The following is an 18,538-nucleotide window of genomic DNA, read 5'->3' as shown; positions in this document are numbered from 1 at the left end:
GCTTCATTAAAAAAGAATAATATATAAAAAGTCAATATATAAAAAGAATAATTATAAAAAGTCAACGAAACCTGTTCAAATTAATAATCTCAGTAATTATTGTTTCAACAAGGTGTTGCGCAATTCAGTGCGTTTCGGGTCCATTAACGGCTTGCGGGGCGCAGGCGGTTGCCACGGCAACGGGTGTGCTAAACGACAAAGAGACAGTAAAAAAGGTAGGAGTGGTTTTGAGTTGATTGTCTGTTCGGGTTGTTTTACCTTTGTTTACCTTTGCTGTGGCTCATTAGACCCACTGTAGTTTCTGAATGTTCAATAAACGACAAAACTTGGACTAATTACCTCGTTCTTTGTGAGTATACATCACAACAAACATCAAAGGACAAATATATTTCATTAAGTTTTAACAAATTCTACCAGGATAATTATGTGAAATTAAATTAATTATATCCCGACTTCAGAAGATTTGCCTTTACCTTTTCTGGGCTCTTTGGTTAGTTTCTCATACTGAGGTCATCAAACCAAATTTCAGATCTACCATGACTGACTGACACCTGCTGGCATCAGGTTTGCAACCAGCTTCTGACTGAGAAACCAGGAACCTGCTCCAAGTGTCAGAATCTCACTGAGGAAGAAACTGCGTTAGGTTTTCTGTCACTTTATCATTTCTGCTATAACTGATGTATATTCGCATATAAAATAAGTCAATAGAGTTTAATTTGCAATTTTTATGTCTTTGTGTCATGAGGTAGATCTCAGGCGGCTGGTGAGAGAAAAAGTAGATCTTGCACTCAAAAAGTTTGGGCACCCATGGCCTAGTTTTATTGTCATATTCATAGATTTGTTATGAATCTTTGCAAAATAAATAAATAAATAAATAATAGAAAACGCACTTAAATCATGTTTACATCAGTAACAACATCAAATTGTCTGCAAATACATATATACATTGCTCCATTTATCTTGTTCTATTTCTTAAGTTTGTTGATTTTTTTTTTTTTTTACTTTATGTCCTGAGAACTGAAGTCAAGTTTCTTTTTGTGCATCTATCTTGGCCAATAAAGCTTATTTTCTAATTCGTCAGCATTTGTAATAAATTTTGTGTTTCTGTCACTGAATCTTAATGTATTGATGTACCTTCAAAAAAAATTCACTGGTACTGAATGCTTTCATTGTTTGTATTGCTTACAAATAAAACAAGTGGAAGAACTGCAGGACAGAAAACGTTCACTGTCGTGACCAGACCAGCTCAGGAAGACAAGTAAAATTTTTATAATATCTATTAAAATTTTCATTTAATTCCTTTTTTTCTGAAACAGGGTTGTAGGTGATCCATTCACAAAATTCAGTCAATACATAAGCCATTGTTTTGCGCTTATCCTGTGATGTCTATTATGCTCTAAAAATGAATAAATAAACAATAAATTAAAATGTGTTTTTTTAACACATATTTATTTATTTAATTATTGGGTTTTAATTTTGTTCCTCGATTGAAGAAAATAAATTTTTATTAACTGAATGATTTTTGGGGGGACCTCCTGCTGGGGGCGCCACTGTTACCTACGTGGCGAACAAGAGCTTAATGCAGAAGAGACCTTCACAAATTTTTGTCAGTCTGTTCTACAAATTTTTTTCTTCAGTTTACTGATTTTCATAAAACTGAAAAAATAAAAATACACCACTACCCTAACACCCATAAACAGCAGTCACACACACACACACACACACACACACACACACACACACACACACACACACACACACACACACACACACACACACGCGCGCACACAGACATCTTCAGAACAGCAACAGTTCAAACAATCAGATTCCAGTGTGTTCGTCATCACAGTTTGGAGCTACTGTCACTGTATAAGCATGTCATAAAAAAATCAGTTTTCTTTAATTGTTTGTTGGAGGATCTGGTGCTGAAGTTCAGCCCACCCAGTCAGGAAAACATTTCTTTACTGTCAGTGTGAATATTTTTACTCTCAGGAAGAATTTCATTCAATAAAATCTCTTGTTTTCAAAGCCTGTTTTATTCTGGTTTTATTGGTCCTTGACCTTCACTGAGTTAAATATCACCTCCGCTTCTTTCAATAAAACAACAGTCGGAATTAAACTGTCTGCAATTCATAAATCAGGAAATCATTTGCTCGTGTCACTTAAAATATGAAAGGGAATATTGTTTGTTGGTCTTTGAATGATGTTATTTATACACATATCAGTGTGTTGGGGGACTGTCTTCAAACACCGGTTTGAGGTCCACAATGGGGACACTTTCTGATGTGCCAGTCACATGGTGGAGAAAACTCACCTTCTCACATTCACATAAAGTCTCAAGGGCCAAATTATAAATATTTGATATTTTCTCCTGACAGAAGGTTGTTTTCTCAGACTGTGCTGTCAATGTGGGAAATGACATCTGCTCCTTTTCTTTACAGGTTTCTAGATTTTGACAAAACGATTTAAAAAGAAATTCAATCCAGTCCATCCATTATCTATACACTGCAAAAACACAAAATCTTACCGGGTGTTGTTTTTAGTCTAGTTATCTCAGTACACTTGAAATGAGACAAAACTAACTTACAAGTATGCTTTCGGCAAGACACAGCAGCTTGTTTTAAGTGAGTAATTCCTTAATATCGGTGAAAAAAAAATACTAGTTCCAGATTATTTCAATGAGGAGAGGCATTAAGTATTTGGGTTTCTGTCAGATCATTAAAGTCAAATTTAACTTGTGGAAATGATATAATCAGTCAGACAAAAGATAAATGTACTCACTGATTCTGATACTTTAGTAAAATAACAAAAATAATAAAAGGGTAACAACAAATTGCATCGTTACAAATGTACAAACTCAACCAGAATAATAATAATTGTTTTATAATTTAAGGGGTTTTTTAAGCCAATATTCATAAGGTATAAAGTTAAACAGAGCATATTACAATAATTCCAGTGATAATATCTACCGTTTATCTTCACTTGACCCCCAAATTGCTCCAACAGGCTCGCTAGAGAAAAACATCTGCAGTTCACGTTCTGACTAAAACCAGGAGGACAGAGATCATCACTCAGTTCTAGAGTCCTTCACTGCAGCTCTGAGAATATACTGCAAAATACTGTTGCTAGTTTATAAATCACTGAACGGCTTAGCACCACGAGACATTAAAGATCTGCTGTTGTTGTATCAACCTTCCAGACCCTTCAGGTCTTCTGGTTCTTGTTCTGCATCCAGAACCAGAACCAAAACGAGGAGAAACAGCAGCTTCTATGCACCACAAATCTGGAACAAACTTCCAGAAAACTGCAAAAATGCTGCAATACTGAGTTCTTTTAAATGACAGCTAAATGTTCCCCCCTTTTTTAAAATGACCTTTTCATTAACAACTAAAACATCATTAATTACATCTTTATGTTTTATGTTTCTATCATGTGAATCACTTTGGATTGATAATTGCTCCATGCATATTAACTAGCTCTCTCAGCTAGAAAGCAAATTGTAAATGGACGATCCATTTATCCATACAGTGAGTGAAGATGGGCAAAAACGGAACGTGCTTTTAGACGGGAAGGGAAAAATCGACAAAGCCAACCCTATTTAATCTCATATAGCATCTCATCTGTTTGGTCACGGCTCCTCAAGGCCTTTAACGCAACCTGAGGCTGAACACATCGAAACGAGGCTCCATCTCCAGTCATCAGCATCAGATGTTATCAGGTCCACAGCAAAGAACCACGCAGACCTCTTATCTGATCTCCCACTCCCCTCGTAAAGCGCCATGGACCAATGGAGACCCGTCACATCTTGAGTGGCATTTCCTTCTAAACAATGCTGACGAACAGACTGGCCTTCCTGTCTGTGAACTCCAAAGTCCAGCTCATCCCAGTTTACAAGATTAGATAACTCGCCGTTAAAGGCAGAGTGACTGTTTGCTCAGTGACTCCTCTCTGCCCTAATAGCATCTGATCTAATGGGAGATTGCTGGCTGCTTGTTGACTGTGGAGACCCACACAGTGTCATGGCAATGGCCAAACAACACAGGGAAAACAAAGCAGGGCTGAGCTTTAGTGCCCATAATCACTGGATAAATATCAGCCTCTTTGCTTAAAGCTGCCAGCAATAAATACTGTATATAGCTCTAATTACAGCCGCAATATTGTGCATAACATTAAAACATAAGCTAACCTGACATGAGATGCTAATAGCATTCTGCACTGATTGCACAACAGTTTCTTCAGCAGCCATATTTAGTTAGAACACACTGTTTGTCCCCTTATGGATTTAATCATGTAAATGTTTCAGATAATCCAGCTAATTTTAATTTCAGGAAGATAAAATATGCTGTTTTCAAATCAGGATTGTATTTATTAGGCAAAAAAAAAAAATAAATAAAAAATCTCGTCAACCCAACCTGCCCTGTGTAAAAAAAAAGAATTGCCCCTGAAAACCTATTACCTGGTTCCGCCGACCTTGGCGATAATAATTGATATCAAAGGTCTGTGATAACTGGCAGTGAGTCTTGTACCTAGTTGTAGATTATTTTTGACCCACTCCTCTATGCAGAATTATTTTTAATTCAATCAGATTAGAGGATTTTACATTATTAATAGCATGCTAGATCACAGAAGCATAATCTAATTTCAGTCTGAATCCGCACAATTTTATGATTCTTGGGAGAAAAGCGACAAACTTATCTGTGGCCGGTGGTCAGTCACATTCCCTCAGGTTGTCTTTCTACAGAATGATCTGAAACAAAGAAAGAAAAAAAAACATAATTTCTTAAGGAGGCAAATACTTTTCCTGCAAATAATCTAAAGATCTGTAATCTTACATTCAGAAGCTCTAACTATTTTCATCAGCAGGATGGTGCAATTGTACCTAACTTCTTTGCTTAATGGTTTAGCTTAAATGAAAGCTGTGTTGTCAATGCGCTCGTTGTCCTGACAGGCAGAGTGAGAAGAGGTCGGTACAAAAACCAGCAGCCACAACATTTTCAGCGATGAGAACCGTCGATATGTTTATTTGTTTCAGGAGTGGCGGCCATCGAAAGAAGTTCTGGTCAAAATCAACTCTAACATTTGTGGACATGATAAAATAATCAGGAGAAGCGGTGAACATTCTTTGCAGGCACGGTCACGCAGCAGAGGTTTTCATTACGGCCAAAGTTCAGACAGCCAGGAGTTAACTGTAGCTTACTCCCTTTCGAAAAAAAAAATAATAAAAAAAATGACATTTTTGACAAATACTGCATTGCTGTGTTTAGTTAGCTTTGCTTTCTGTTAACTTCACCTAAAATCTGTCAGTCATTATCTTTATGGATTCCTGTGTTGTTGGTCATATCCTCGTCTCTGTTTCCTCTTCATGCAGTTGGTTTCTATCATTTGTTTGAAACATTTCCTGAAAAAAAAAAAAAAAAAAAAAAACTTCAGGAATGAGTTCTTAGCTAATCAGGTTTGTTTGCATCTCTTCCACATCCATCCTGGTTTACAGCCTGAATTTTCTGGAGAGCCTCCAGAGATGAGAGAATAAAATCTCACTATATGTACAGAATTTAACTCTGCTCATAACATAATTAGTCGGAAGTGATTTCTCAGAATCAAATAGTGTTATTGTAGCAATTGTGTACAGCATGAATAATTGTAATCAGACTGGAATCCCCCGTGGATCAGCATGGTGTTGTAAACCTCTATTAGCCAAATTCACATGTAACACGATCATTAGCAAAAACCCGCTAATTGAAAGAAAAATCTTTTGTCACGCTAGAAGAAATTACTTAGAAATTCACCAGTAAATGACGATATTGATAAAAGCCATTTTCAGTTTCTATGAATAGTAAATGACAAAGAATGAATGCCGACAGAGCAGCAGAGTGAAGGTTTGAACCACAGAGGTCACAGAATGACCCCCCACCTTCATTTGTGCCTTGGAAATTCAAGGGTGGGCTCATAGAGTCCAAAACATCCAGAATGTTTTGAGCAACATGTTTAAGTTGTTGATTTAATTTTGCTTTTGATTCTACTAATTTAGCTTAAACGTGAATTAAAAAGTTGTCATCTTAACGAGCTTAGCGAAAACCGTGTTGGATTCAACTGTTTGTTGTGTTCAGAAATGAGGTTGGTTTTACTTAGACATCTGTTTGCATGGAGGTGGAGATATTTAATAGGATTTATGCAGATGCGGCGTCTGTATGCACTGTGATTAGCGATGGAAACTGAAAATAAAACAGGAGCATGTTCAAATATTTATCGGTAGACATTTTTATCGCGTGGCACCTCGCTGGCTGTCTGGCTGGGGAAAACAAAATGTAAGCTTAATTCTGTTTTAATAAAAAAATAGTTAAGAAATTAACCTTACTAATGAAGTAGAGATGTTTGGACTGATATGATGTGTTCTCATTCTGAAACTCTTCATACAGATTTTGTTTTTAAGTAAAACATTCCATGTAAAGAGATAGTAAGACATTAGACTGTTATTGAATATCATATTAGGTTCAGTTGAAAGGTTAATGTTATTAAATTACTTGCTGTTTTATGGAAGTAATTCCTTTGAATTCATGCCGTCATGTGATCTAATGCAGATAGAAATAAGCTTTTTATAATCAGTTAACCTGAGTATAAAAGCCTGGCTGAACTCTACAGTGTCTGTATTTTTATAGTAGGACAGAAAGATTTGTGTTGCTGCCGTCTGTTTAAAACAATCACTTCCTGCTCACAATCCCCTCATCTGCTTATCCATCATTTCATAAGCACGCATGTCTCTATGTGCATGTTGACATGCTTGGGGTCCTGTTGCAGCAGCCACAGCCTCCCGGGAGCTGCGGGGTTTATAGACGGTAGGCAGAAACATTGGCTGTTCCCTCAAGACAGCCCTCAAATTAAGAGCTAATCAGTTAGCCCCTGGAGCAGGGCTTTCCACAGAGCCCAGACATGCAGACGAATGGGCCGGCAGACCCCCAGGCTTGCAGCAGATTCATCTTACCATCCTCCCCTCTCCTTTCCTCTCCTTTCTCCCTTCTCCTCACCGCAGTGACGAGCCTGGCCTTGTCCCCTCGAAGACCCCTCTTCCTCTTTCTCTCCTCCCTCTGAGATAAAACAGGCCCGGCTGGAGTCGGAGGAAAGTGTCGGCCCTCACTTCACCTCTCCTTTTCCACTCTACCTGGCTCTGTCACCTCGCGCTCCCCTCCTTCCTCTGACGGATGACCAAATTTATTTCTAAATTTGATCAAACTTGAAGCATTTCATACATTTTTCTGGCATCTTCAAAAGTTTTGTTGTATTTTCAAGCCTCATCGTGCCTTTTTATGACACAGCCAAGTAACTGTTACCTTCAGTTGTAATTAAAACTGAAAATCGTTTATATTTCACACTTTTTCTTGTATCTTCAACAGCTTTGTTCTTTAAAGAGGCGGTATTATGTATTTTCTAGCCACATAGTGCCGATTTATAATACAGTCAAGTAACTGAGTTACCTTCAGTTGTTATAAAAATGTGTTATATCACAAATATGACTTAAAAGAAATTAGTCTTTGGAAATTAATGCCTTCAAATTGGGCCTCTGTCTCTTTAAAAACTCCTCTTCCTGAAGCGCTGCCTTCAGGAAGTCAGCACAACATGGCTCCTCTATTAACCCTTTAACAAGCGTTTTTTACCAGCGTTTCACTGAGAAGTAGCTCCTATAATGAGACCAGGTGTTGCTAATTTCTGCCGGCTAGTCTGAAGGAGCTGAGTGGGAGATGACTGCTCCGTGAGGGGGAGGAGTTTTGTGAAAATAGCCAGAGCTTTGCGAGAGCAAACTGTTGCGCCGCTCTGCTTTTCAGGAGCTTTCAATCCATAACTTTTACCCCAGAGGAGACAAAACAAAGAGATAAGATTGACAATTTAATGAGTAAAAATCAGAGAATCAGCCGTTGCTTCGCAGCACTGGACTTGTGCTTCGTTCATCTTAAGAATGAGACCAAGAGAAGCAAAGAAACCCACTCTACGGGGTCTTACCCTGCTTGTGTATTCATACTTTCAACATCATGTGTGACCAAACTGACCTTGACTGGTTTAAGCAGCAAGATAAAAAAAAAAAAAAAAATCTCCAGATAAAACGATCAAAGATGACTCCAGATAAAGTGGTGGAGAACGGTTACAGACAGATTCAGCTGAGAGTTTCACCTCCACCCTGAGGAGATAATGAACCATATGCTCTCAGTGAACATTATTCATTACACTATTAAAGAGAGTTAAGGCACCCCAGAATGGTTGCCAGGGGTGATCCAAGGATTTCCCAAACATGAACTAAAGAATCAAACACCGCAGGTGTGTTTTTGATGAAGGAATAACATTACAACCTGATATGAAGTTCAAAAACATTGATTTTACATGATACTTACTCCCACTGTAAAGCTGTAGTATGTAACTTTTATAGAAAACTATCTTCTTACATATTTGTTTAAAAATATGAGACAGATAATATGTGAAAAAAAATGGAGCTCCTCTGCCTTCTCCCAGTGCTAACTAGAAACAACCAATCAGAGCCAGGAGGCGGGTCTTAGAGCTGTCCATCACCTTTCCATGTGGCAATGCTCATCCCTCCTCTCTCCTTCCCCCCTTACTCTGTGCTACTCTGCAGCTAGCACAGCCTGTCATAAATGCTAAGGCTAGTTAGCATGGCCACCGATGCATAAACAGTTTTCCTTTAGCAATAAGTTGTTTCTCTGCGATTAGCAGCGAGTATATGAGATTGATTGACAGTGCTAAGCCCCTCCTCCTGGCTGTGTGTGGATGGCAGTAGCAGCTCAGCGAAGAGCTGGAGGAGATCGACCTTTACACAGATTACTGTCTAACTTTCTGTCACCACATGGGGAGAGTTTCAGCAAATATGTAAAAAATATATATTTATTTTTACAAATGTTACATACTGCACCTTTAAGTAATAAGTGCTATATCTATGTTGTCTATAAAGTTAAAGTTTGTAGAGAACCAAATAATGCAAAGAAGTGTTTGGAAATGTTTTTTTGATTAAGCTGTTTTTGATTAAACTCTTACTTTTTTACTTAGTTTCACCTGACTGGATTTCATTAGCAGCTCAACATTAACCAAGCAAAAACATAAAAGAAAAAAGCAAAACATTGCCTTTCCAGTGTAATTACCATCAGTTTTACTAGAACGTCTAAACTACAGCTGCCCTGCACTTTGCTTCTAATACCTGCTGAATTCCCAAAACGTCTCACCCAGCCATTTGGTATGTGTTGCCATGGCACTCAATATTCTCAGGGCAATAAAAGACAAGCAGCAGTGTGAGAAATAAACAATGTCATGATATGACTTTGGAACTTCACTTAATGTGAACAAGGATCTGGCTTTCCCCTCACACACACACACACACACACACACACACTGAATGTTTTGGATCTGTGGAGCTAATGTGATGCTTTGGCAACTAAATCATTGTAACTGAACTCGGCTAATAGATGACACATGGCAGGTTCTGGCAACATCAGATCTTCACTGACTCCATCCCACCTCTCCTCATCTGCTTCATCATTCCTACACACACACACACACACACACACACACACACACACACACACACACACAGACAGAGCCCATGTGCCAAACCAGACCACTCACCATACACACTAATGCTTCTGTTCCACAGAACACAGAGCTCCATCAGTCATGTTCACCTCACTTAAGATCCCCATTTGTTTTCATTTCATTCAAGCATTTGCTGAAACGCCACACACACACACACACACACACGCGCACATGTAGACTTTCTGACTGAGGATGTGGAAGAGTGTCACAACCTGGATCCGGATTTTAGCAAGCTGAAACATCAGGTGAGAAGTGGAGGACTGCGGTGGAGGAAGAATTTTTATGATGTTTATCTGGTATCTGTGCTGCGATTATTTGAACAGCAGTTTTGAGGCCGCAGGGCTCGCTTTGGAATCCTGAACATGTTGATTTTAACTTTCCACAGACAATAAATACCGGCTGATTAAGAGGATACAGCCCGCTTTTTTCCAGCACACACACCTTCCCTGGCATCCTCTGTGTTACAGGGGATTAGAGTGTTTGAAATCTGAACTTTAAGGAGGTGGGTGGGCAGCGACCGCCACACTCGGAGGAGGTGTGTGACGCACAGAGAACCGTCCTCTGTCTGCGCTACCATACCTCTTCTGGCGCTGCTGCAGTCGGCACGGCTCTCAGATGTGGCTGTGATTGTATTCATGTGGCGGCTGCATCACAGAAACATTTGGAAGTCTGTCTGTGTGAAGCAAATCCTGAAAGATCTGAGTGTGTGCTGTCAGAACGAGCAGCTAATCAGGGGCTGAATCTTAAATAACATCTTGCTGAAAGCTGACTGTTTAACAGTGGAGCTATCATGTTTCCCGGTGGAGTAACTTATTAGTAAAAAGACAAATAGCGGTTATTTTATTTGACCTTATGGAAAATATAAAAACCCAACATGATAATTCAATTCACATCAATAGTGCCAATTCACAAAAAACTGTAATGTCAAGGCATCTCCAAAAAAAAAAAAAAGACAATTCAATCACACTTACATTCCTGTTGATCTTAGTTATCAAACTGTTCAGTAAGCTCAATTAATTTGGTATTTAAAACTTTAAGATTTTTCTGTTTTTCATTTGCAGTTTCAAATAGAGAATCATAAAACATTTTCTATTGACAATGTAGTGAAGTCTAACTAAAGGTCACATCATGAATTAGTCTTAAAGTCAATACACTTGGACAGAAAAGAGTAATATCTTATAAGTAGCTTTCCTATTCGGGATCAACTATCAGTAATCCACAGGATTGGATAACACCACAGACCTGACCCGATTTGTGATCTACCAGTAGGACCTGCAGCTGTACGGCTGAAAACTGTGTGTAAATGTTCCTTTAAATTTTAGTTGCTGGATATTATTATTATTATTATCATTATTATTATTATTATTATTATTATTATTATTAGTTAACCCCCTTTACTATTAACAACACTGTGGTGGAAAAAGGGTATAAAACTAAATGTTATTGGTCAGTTTACATTTGCTTATTTGGCGGCTTGGGGCTCTTTCTGTTATCTAAATGTGACTTTGCAGTTAAGCTAGCTAAAAATAAATAACCGGACTTTTAACCCTTCTGCATTTCTGAGGCCTGAAATTTTCACCACGTGCGTAGTAGAGGCGGGGTCGCCGGTTTAACAGTTTTTTTTTATTTTTATTTCCCCCATGAACGGAAGATCTAAGTCACCCGGTTGATCTACCGTGACATTTGCCAGCTCATCCTGAGCGTCGAGCCAAGACGCTCACAATTGGCTAAACAGTGAAATCTAGTCGCCAGAAAGAGTAGAACAAAAGCAAAAATTACCACTTCACCTCCTCCTCCTGTGGAAGTCTCATGAAACACCACCTGAACCTCCATCCTCCTCCTCCCAGGGATCACACAGGTAGGATTTGCTTTCCTGTCTTTGTTATTTAATGTAATATGTAAAAAAAAAAAAAAAAAAAAATGAGGTGGGAAAAGTGTCATCTGCAAGCTCTAAGACAACTAAAACTGTGACGTTTTGAATGCTCTTGCTGCTGCGAATGCTAAGGCTAGTTAGCATGGCTACATTGATGACAGTAGGTTGTTTTTTGGTAGAGAGCTGTGCATTTCTTCAGTCGGCAATAGTATCTCATGAAGGGAGCTCAATATTTTCACAGATTATGTCTCATATTATACTGTCAACATAGTGGCAGTTTTAACAAATATAACTACAGCTAATATGTATTAAAGAACTGTACTGCTGTGAATTTTGTCAAAAATATAGTTAGACATTTAATTTTACCATCCACGCATTGGTGGTTTTCCTTTCACAAGGCCCTTTTCCAAAAATACAATCGTAAAAGGTACCTGGTATACAAACAGTTAGGAAAAAAATAACCAAATGTATTGGTAAAATTTCTAATTCATCACACAAGTCGATTTGATATTTTTTTTATTGTTATATTTTACCTTTGTGTGAATCTATGCTTCCATTGACCTGTCTATTCTGTTCTCTGATAACATTAAAACAGATAGAGCCTAGACTGAGCAGAATGTGACAACAGATTGAAATTTAAAGTCACAATTCTGATATATTTTTATGGTTCGGTATTAGTATCTCCGACTGTTTCATGGGGGTGAGGGGAAGTATTTGGGGTCCACTTATAGCTAAACTCATCATCTTCTTATTTTTAAGAAAAATAATCCCCACTGTTATCTCTGACAAACTGATGCAGGGGGGGAGTTGTCCCGTCAGACGGTCAATTCCTGAAACCACACACACACTCGCACACAAAAAAAGACTTGGAAATTCGCTTTGCTGCAGCAGTCTGGTGGTGTTGCACTGATTCCACACAGAATAAAACACCTGTGGGTTCCAGTCGACCCCCTCTCTTAAAACCATGGGACGGTGGAAAGGGCTTGATCTTTACATCACGCTATAATTTTATTCCTTCATCAAAAACATACCTGGAGTGTTGCTTTGATTCTTTCATGCATGTTTGAGAAATCCTTTAATTTCAACATGTTAAATTACAAAGTCAAATTTCTTTTAAGTCCTATATGACATGTACAGCATTTTTACAACAACTCAAGGTAAGACAGTGATCTAAAATGGCACAATGTGCCTGGTAAAAACATAATACTGCCCCTTTAAGTGCGACGGGATTTTTGTGCATCCGATCCTGAAGCAGTGAAGTGTCAAACATGCTGGTCGTGACTCCAGTCTGAACACGATGAACCGGCAGCTCCTGCCCACCCTGCGCTGGGATATAACATTTCACCAGTTTAGATTAACTCACTCTGACCCATCAACACATGTGGAAGTGACCCTCAGACGCCTCTCACAGACCCATTGGCTGAGTAGCGTATGTGTGGGTTTGTGTGTGTGTGTGTGTGTGTGAGACAGAGGAAGTGCGTGGAGCAGCTGATGCAGTGTGTGCTATGTTAACCCGTCCAAGGGCAGCAAAGCAATAACAAACACAAGATCACAGCACTGAGGTGACCTCTGACCCTGCACCCTCCACACAGCCGGCCAGATCACTATCACTCTGACAGTCGCTGAACAGTATCACACACACACGCACACACACAGCCACTCTAAATACTTGCCATCATGGGTGTCCCTCAATTCGTGTTTTCAATCATTGACTTCCCCTGGAGAAATCAGAGGGTCTGCTCGGCGCTGCCCCACAGTAAATGATTGACGTGTATTTTGAATGGAGGGCTCCGCCCAATCAGACAGGAAGTGTGAAGTGGAATCATCTCCTGCGGGCGGCCGCGGCAGGACACGAGGAGCTGGACACGAGACGAGACGTGACCCAGCGAGCGTCAAGGTAGGACCTGCAGGATGACCTCTGACCTCAAACTGGAAGCACACACACACACACACACACACACACCTTCATTGGTGCTTTCCATCTTCACGCTTCGCCCGGCGGTTTCGCAGACGCATCGGTTGCGGCTCTGCGGTAAGCTGCCGTTCAAGGGAGGATGAAGGCTCTCAGAGGGTTTTTTTTTTTTTGATTCGCCGGCGAATCCTGCTGGACCAACAGTTGGAGATGTTTGGGTTTCTAGTTTAGCACTTTTTTTTTTTTTTTGTCCCTCTTTGCTTCCCATCAGCCTGTGGAGGCTCAGCGTCTGCTCAGTTGAGTAAACCCTGAGCTCCAAACACTGAACACACACTCCAGACTTCATCACAGAGACCTCCACTGTTTTGTAGATCGTGCCCCCCCCCCAACCCCCTGCTCTCCCCCACCTCCACCAAATGAGAATTGAATTTCTTTTTCTTTTTGTTTATGTTATCATTTTGTCGATCTTACCAGAAGTGGACCATGGAGGGAAGTAAACGGGGGGCAGAGTGGGGCTCACACACACTTTAATGAAGTATTTACAGATAATTCCAGCTGTCAAATACTTGAGCTGGATGACATAGTGCAGAGTGCTGACGTTTAGAAGTGCCCCCCCCCCCCAATGGCCCCCTCCTCCTCGTTAAGCAGGCGGATTTGATTTCAGGTAAGAACTTGTTGCTGGGTGGAAAAGCGAGCGGCGGGGGCTTTTACTGAAAGGAAAACAATCGTTGGTGTTGCGGATTGGAGCTGGAAGCAGGAGGCCGGGCGCAGAGAGCTGCTGTCTGCCCAGGAACACGGCCGCCCTGATGGGTCCTGGACGCCGAGCGCCCAGAACCTCTCCGGCTCTGAGCACGGCTTTTTACTCAAAGGCCATGAAGTCATCAGGAGTCGCTGCTGATCATTTGAGTTGAGCAGAAATGTTGACATGGAATACGAAACCTGAAGACAGGCTGTTTTTTTTTTTTTTTTTTAACTTCACATTTATTTTTGTGGCGATGGGAAAAAATAATCTTCGAGGCTTTAAGGGTCAGCTCAGCCTCACAGCTACTGGCTGATTAAGACTCTGTTATGACTGAACCAGGAAACACAAATAACAGAATACCGATGAATATTAAAAGGTTCTGATCAGATTCCACCTGCTGAAATAATGAATTCATCCCTTTTAGGAATACATGAATGAATAGAAATAATATATACATAACTACACTAAGCACATGTAATAATAAATAGTAACAGTTGAGAACACACATTCATATTCAGGCTATAATATTAACAACCATTATTAATAAAACCTTTATAAGTTCCCAAAAGAAACAAACAAAATAGACAACATAATTATTTGTTCAATATCTAAATAATTATAAAACAATTTAACACATAGATATACTTTTAATAATAATATCAGATTTTTTTTAATTATTGATATAGATTATACTAATATTTTTTTAATGAATAATTAATTTATGTATTTGTTCCTAAATCTGAAGTGACACGAAATATTTAATAAGGAATACAAAGGAATAATTCTAATAATAATAATAATAATGAAGTAATTAATTTAGAAAAGCTGTGTTTGCTGACGGCGGCGGGTTTAAAGCTGCGGGTTCGCCGCCTCTCAGTGAAAAATGGCGCAGAGCAGCAATAATGGATCCGTGATCCGTGACCTGAGCATGGAAGCAATTAGCGGGCGGCCCGAAAGTGACAAATTAAAGACAAATTAATGCTCCGCGGAAACGAGATCCAACCTTTAAAAACAAGCCATTTGGGCCGTTTGGGGCCATCAGCTCCTCTTTAGTGCCGCGGCGGAGCCACGCAGAACCCACGCAGCTCCCGGGCCCCCAGGAGCCCCGAACCCTCTGACAGACACTCAGCCTCCTCTGATACCTTCAGTTCCTCTGAAGAAACACGCATCTGCACTCTTTTGTTCTTTCTTTTCTTTTGTTTTCTGTTCTTTTCTTTTTTTCTTTTTCTCAATTCCGTGCTTTTCCCCAAACGACTATATTTATTTTAAATGGAAACTTTAGTAATCATAACCCTGACAAAAAACAATACAAATAATTTTAGCAAAATTATTGGTGCAAAATTATTATTATTATTATTATTATTATTATTATTATTATTATTATTATTATTATTTTTATTATTATTATTAAATTATTTATAACTTATTTCCTTAACAATTATATAATAATATCAGTTTGGTTTGAATATTTGTTCTTTCTTTCTTTTTTTTACAATTGTCAGTAAATAACACATTTCTGATTTTGCTGCTGTTTGATGGATCATTTTTCTTGAAACATTTTTTGCACCATATCCTTTCTCTCTTTTTTTTCTGGCTCTCTCTCTGTGTGCGTGGTGTGTGTGTGTGTGTGTGTGTGTGTGTGTGTGTGTGTGTGTGTGGTGGAGACCTAGCCCACTTTGTCAGATTGTGAGCAACCGTGTTTTAAATGGACAGGAGATCCCCGCAGCAGATCTGAGGCTCCGAGGATTTTTTCCAGATCTGACTTTAGATTTTTATCTCGTCATCTCCCACTTTCATTTCTTTTCTTGGTTTCAGAGGAAATGATGAAAGTTTGAGCTGAACAACAAAAGGCCTCAGAAGAACTCAAACCGCCCCAACAATAAGTGACCTGTCGTTCTGATGATGTTAGTAAAAATTAAAAAAATCTTTCCTTGTTTTTTATATTTCACAAAAGAAATAATTCTTTCTTTCTTTCTTTCTTTCTTTCTTTCTTTCTTTCTTTCTTTCTTTCTTTCTTTCTTTCTTTCTTTCTTTCTCTCTCTCTCTCTCTCTCTCTCTCTCTCTCACTCTCATTCCTTTTTTCCATCCACTCTCCGGACCAAACTGCTCCTTCTTCTCCCGCTCTGACCAGAATTGCCGCTCCGCGTTGCTTTGCGCCACTTTGGCCTGCCTCCTGCGCAGCTGCAGCCTCTTCCTGCTTGCCACACCGCCGCGCTGTTCGCACAGAGTGATGCCACCGGCTCCATGTGACCAGGTGACCGGGAGCCTCTAACCAGAGGAGCTGGGGAACAGAACGGCCCCTGAAAATGAAACGCGCCGTCATTAATAGTTGAAGAAATGATTTATTGCGCATCAGCTGCGCTGCGGGCTGCAGCCAGAGGAGCGCTTCCTTCTTCACGCTTCATTTTGCCTGATCCGAGCCAGGCGCGTTCTTCTCCATATGACCCGCTGACTTGTTGAATTTTAGATGGGCTTCGTGCTCTGCACAAAATCATACTCGTTCTTTCTATGAATCTGCTCTTAACATAATAACCCTGTTATTGCTCTGCTTTTCCTCCCCGGCGGCGGCTGCAGCAGTGATGGGGCTGCAGGCATCCCGGCGGAGGCCTTATACCTGCGCCGCACTGCGTCTTCCTCCGCTCACTCGAAGAACTCTGGGGTTTTATTTGATTTCTTTTTTTTTTTTTTTTGTCTCAGAATCAGCCTGTTTATTTCAGGGATCAATATTTCATCTCGGGCTCACCGCGCTGTGGGAATTTGCACGCTTGTTTGAGTTGATCTGTAGATCCACAAGAAGTGGGAAAATAAGACGGAGGGAGGGAGAGAGGATGGAGGCTTCAATAATTTACTGCCGAGTGTTTCTGGGAAGATTTCTGTTCTTTGTTTTGCGCAAAAACAAAAAAAACAAAAACACACACACAGGAAAAAAAACAGTTTCTAAATGAAACTCAGCAAACTAGAACCCGATGACGATTTTTTTTGTGTAATTTTTTTCAGTATTTTTATTCATGAGTTCCGTTCATGTTCCAACCTGAGACTCGCTGCCTGCAGACAGTCAGAGTCGGCTTTCTGCCTGATCTGGAGCTGCTAATAGATAATTCATCCAATAATAACAAGAGATATTTAATATTAATAATAATAATTATAATTATAATAATAATTATAATAATAATAATTATTATTATTATAATTTTGTTGGAGGAAAGAATTACACTGAAAAATGAAGCACAAACTTAATTATTCCAACGTAGTAAACAACAAAAATAGTATATTTTTTTAAGAGCAGAATTGTTTTATGAAATTAAAGCCACGAATATTTTACGTGTAGCGTCAAGTTATTCTGTTCCAGGTGTTATTGGCGCTCTGCGGCGGAGCGAGGAGCTCCGTGATGACGTTTCTACAAAAATATAATAATTTTAGAAACATCTGAAGGAGGCGTAGATCTCCGTCAGCATTGTATTCGTCGCATATTTGTCACATTAAATCATAATAATAGTGGCGCCGCAGCTTCTCTGGCAGGTCTGCGCATCTTCTGCGCGCGCGGCGACCCCCTCTCGCGCGTCCTCGTGCATTGCGCGGCCCTTTGTGCCCTTTGTGGATAGTTTTTTTCTTTTCCTTTTTTTTATTTATTTATTTTTTATAAATCTCAGCACTAAGTCATGTTGGGAAGGTGTGAATATTCAGTTTCTATTGGCTGAAAAATCTAATCTCCTTGTTATAACCGGTAAGCTGTTTATGCACAGCCGGCCCAAGGTATGGGCAAACTCTGCCTCTAGTTAAAGCTCCCTCAGACCAGTAGGCGGCATCCAAGGGATCTTTAATCCTTACAGATTATAAATATTAAAATGCTGTAACAGTCATTAAGTAAATGAAGAACAAAACGGCTTTTAAATTCGCTCCAATGAATCAAAAATGATTTCATAGACTTGTTTGGATTTCAAATCTCATTTTGCTTCAGAGATTTAATAAGTGATTAATTATGTTTTACATCCCAGCTCAGGAAGCCGTTTATGAATTGATGCATCAAGGAATCCCTCCTGACGTCTCACTCCAGGCATTCTGTAACTGATCCTAAATACATCAGAAAAGCAAACATTTTCCCCCAGAATTTAAATGTTGTTGATTTGCTGCTATAGGCTTAAAAACGTGCTATTCCAAATTTTATTTATGTATTAAATAACTCAGTGAGCTGATGTGAGATGTAAACTTATTTATGTATTTATTTAGTCGTCCTTCATTTGTCTGTTTGTTAAGTCTTGTTAAGTCTGGTCCGCCCCAGGTGGACCATCTCCACCTGGTCGCCCCCATACCAAACTCTCTGGATGCGCCCCTCTTAAGCACCAACAGAGTTATTTGTGATGCTGTTGTTTGTTTGTTTTTGGCCCCAACATCAAATTCGGATCAGGGCCCTAAACAGCCTAGAGCC

At 39.6% G+C, this 18,538-nt stretch overlaps 1 long non-coding RNA gene across 1 annotated transcript in view; it reads right to left on the bottom strand.

The window, feature by feature from the left end:
• LOC106950576 (uncharacterized) overlaps positions 1–11,530 on the bottom strand; it is an 18,748-nt gene extending 7,218 nt beyond the window's left edge. The window contains exons 1-2 of the long non-coding RNA XR_001425640.1: positions 11,365–11,530; positions 4,659–4,747 (exon numbers count right to left, since the gene is read on the bottom strand). This is a non-coding gene — a long non-coding RNA (uncharacterized LOC106950576). The remainder of the gene's footprint in view (positions 1–4,658; positions 4,748–11,364) is intronic.
• Between the last annotated feature and the right edge of the window lie 7,008 nt (positions 11,531–18,538).

Source organism: Poecilia latipinna, unplaced genomic scaffold (genome assembly GCF_001443285.1).
Source record: "Poecilia latipinna isolate Pla-1442-1.1 unplaced genomic scaffold, P_latipinna-1.0 Scaffold408, whole genome shotgun sequence".
NCBI lineage: Eukaryota > Metazoa > Chordata > Actinopteri > Cyprinodontiformes > Poeciliidae > Poecilia > Poecilia latipinna.
The sequence above is the reverse complement of the archived record's forward strand: the minus strand, read 5'-3'. Positions and strand labels throughout refer to the sequence as shown.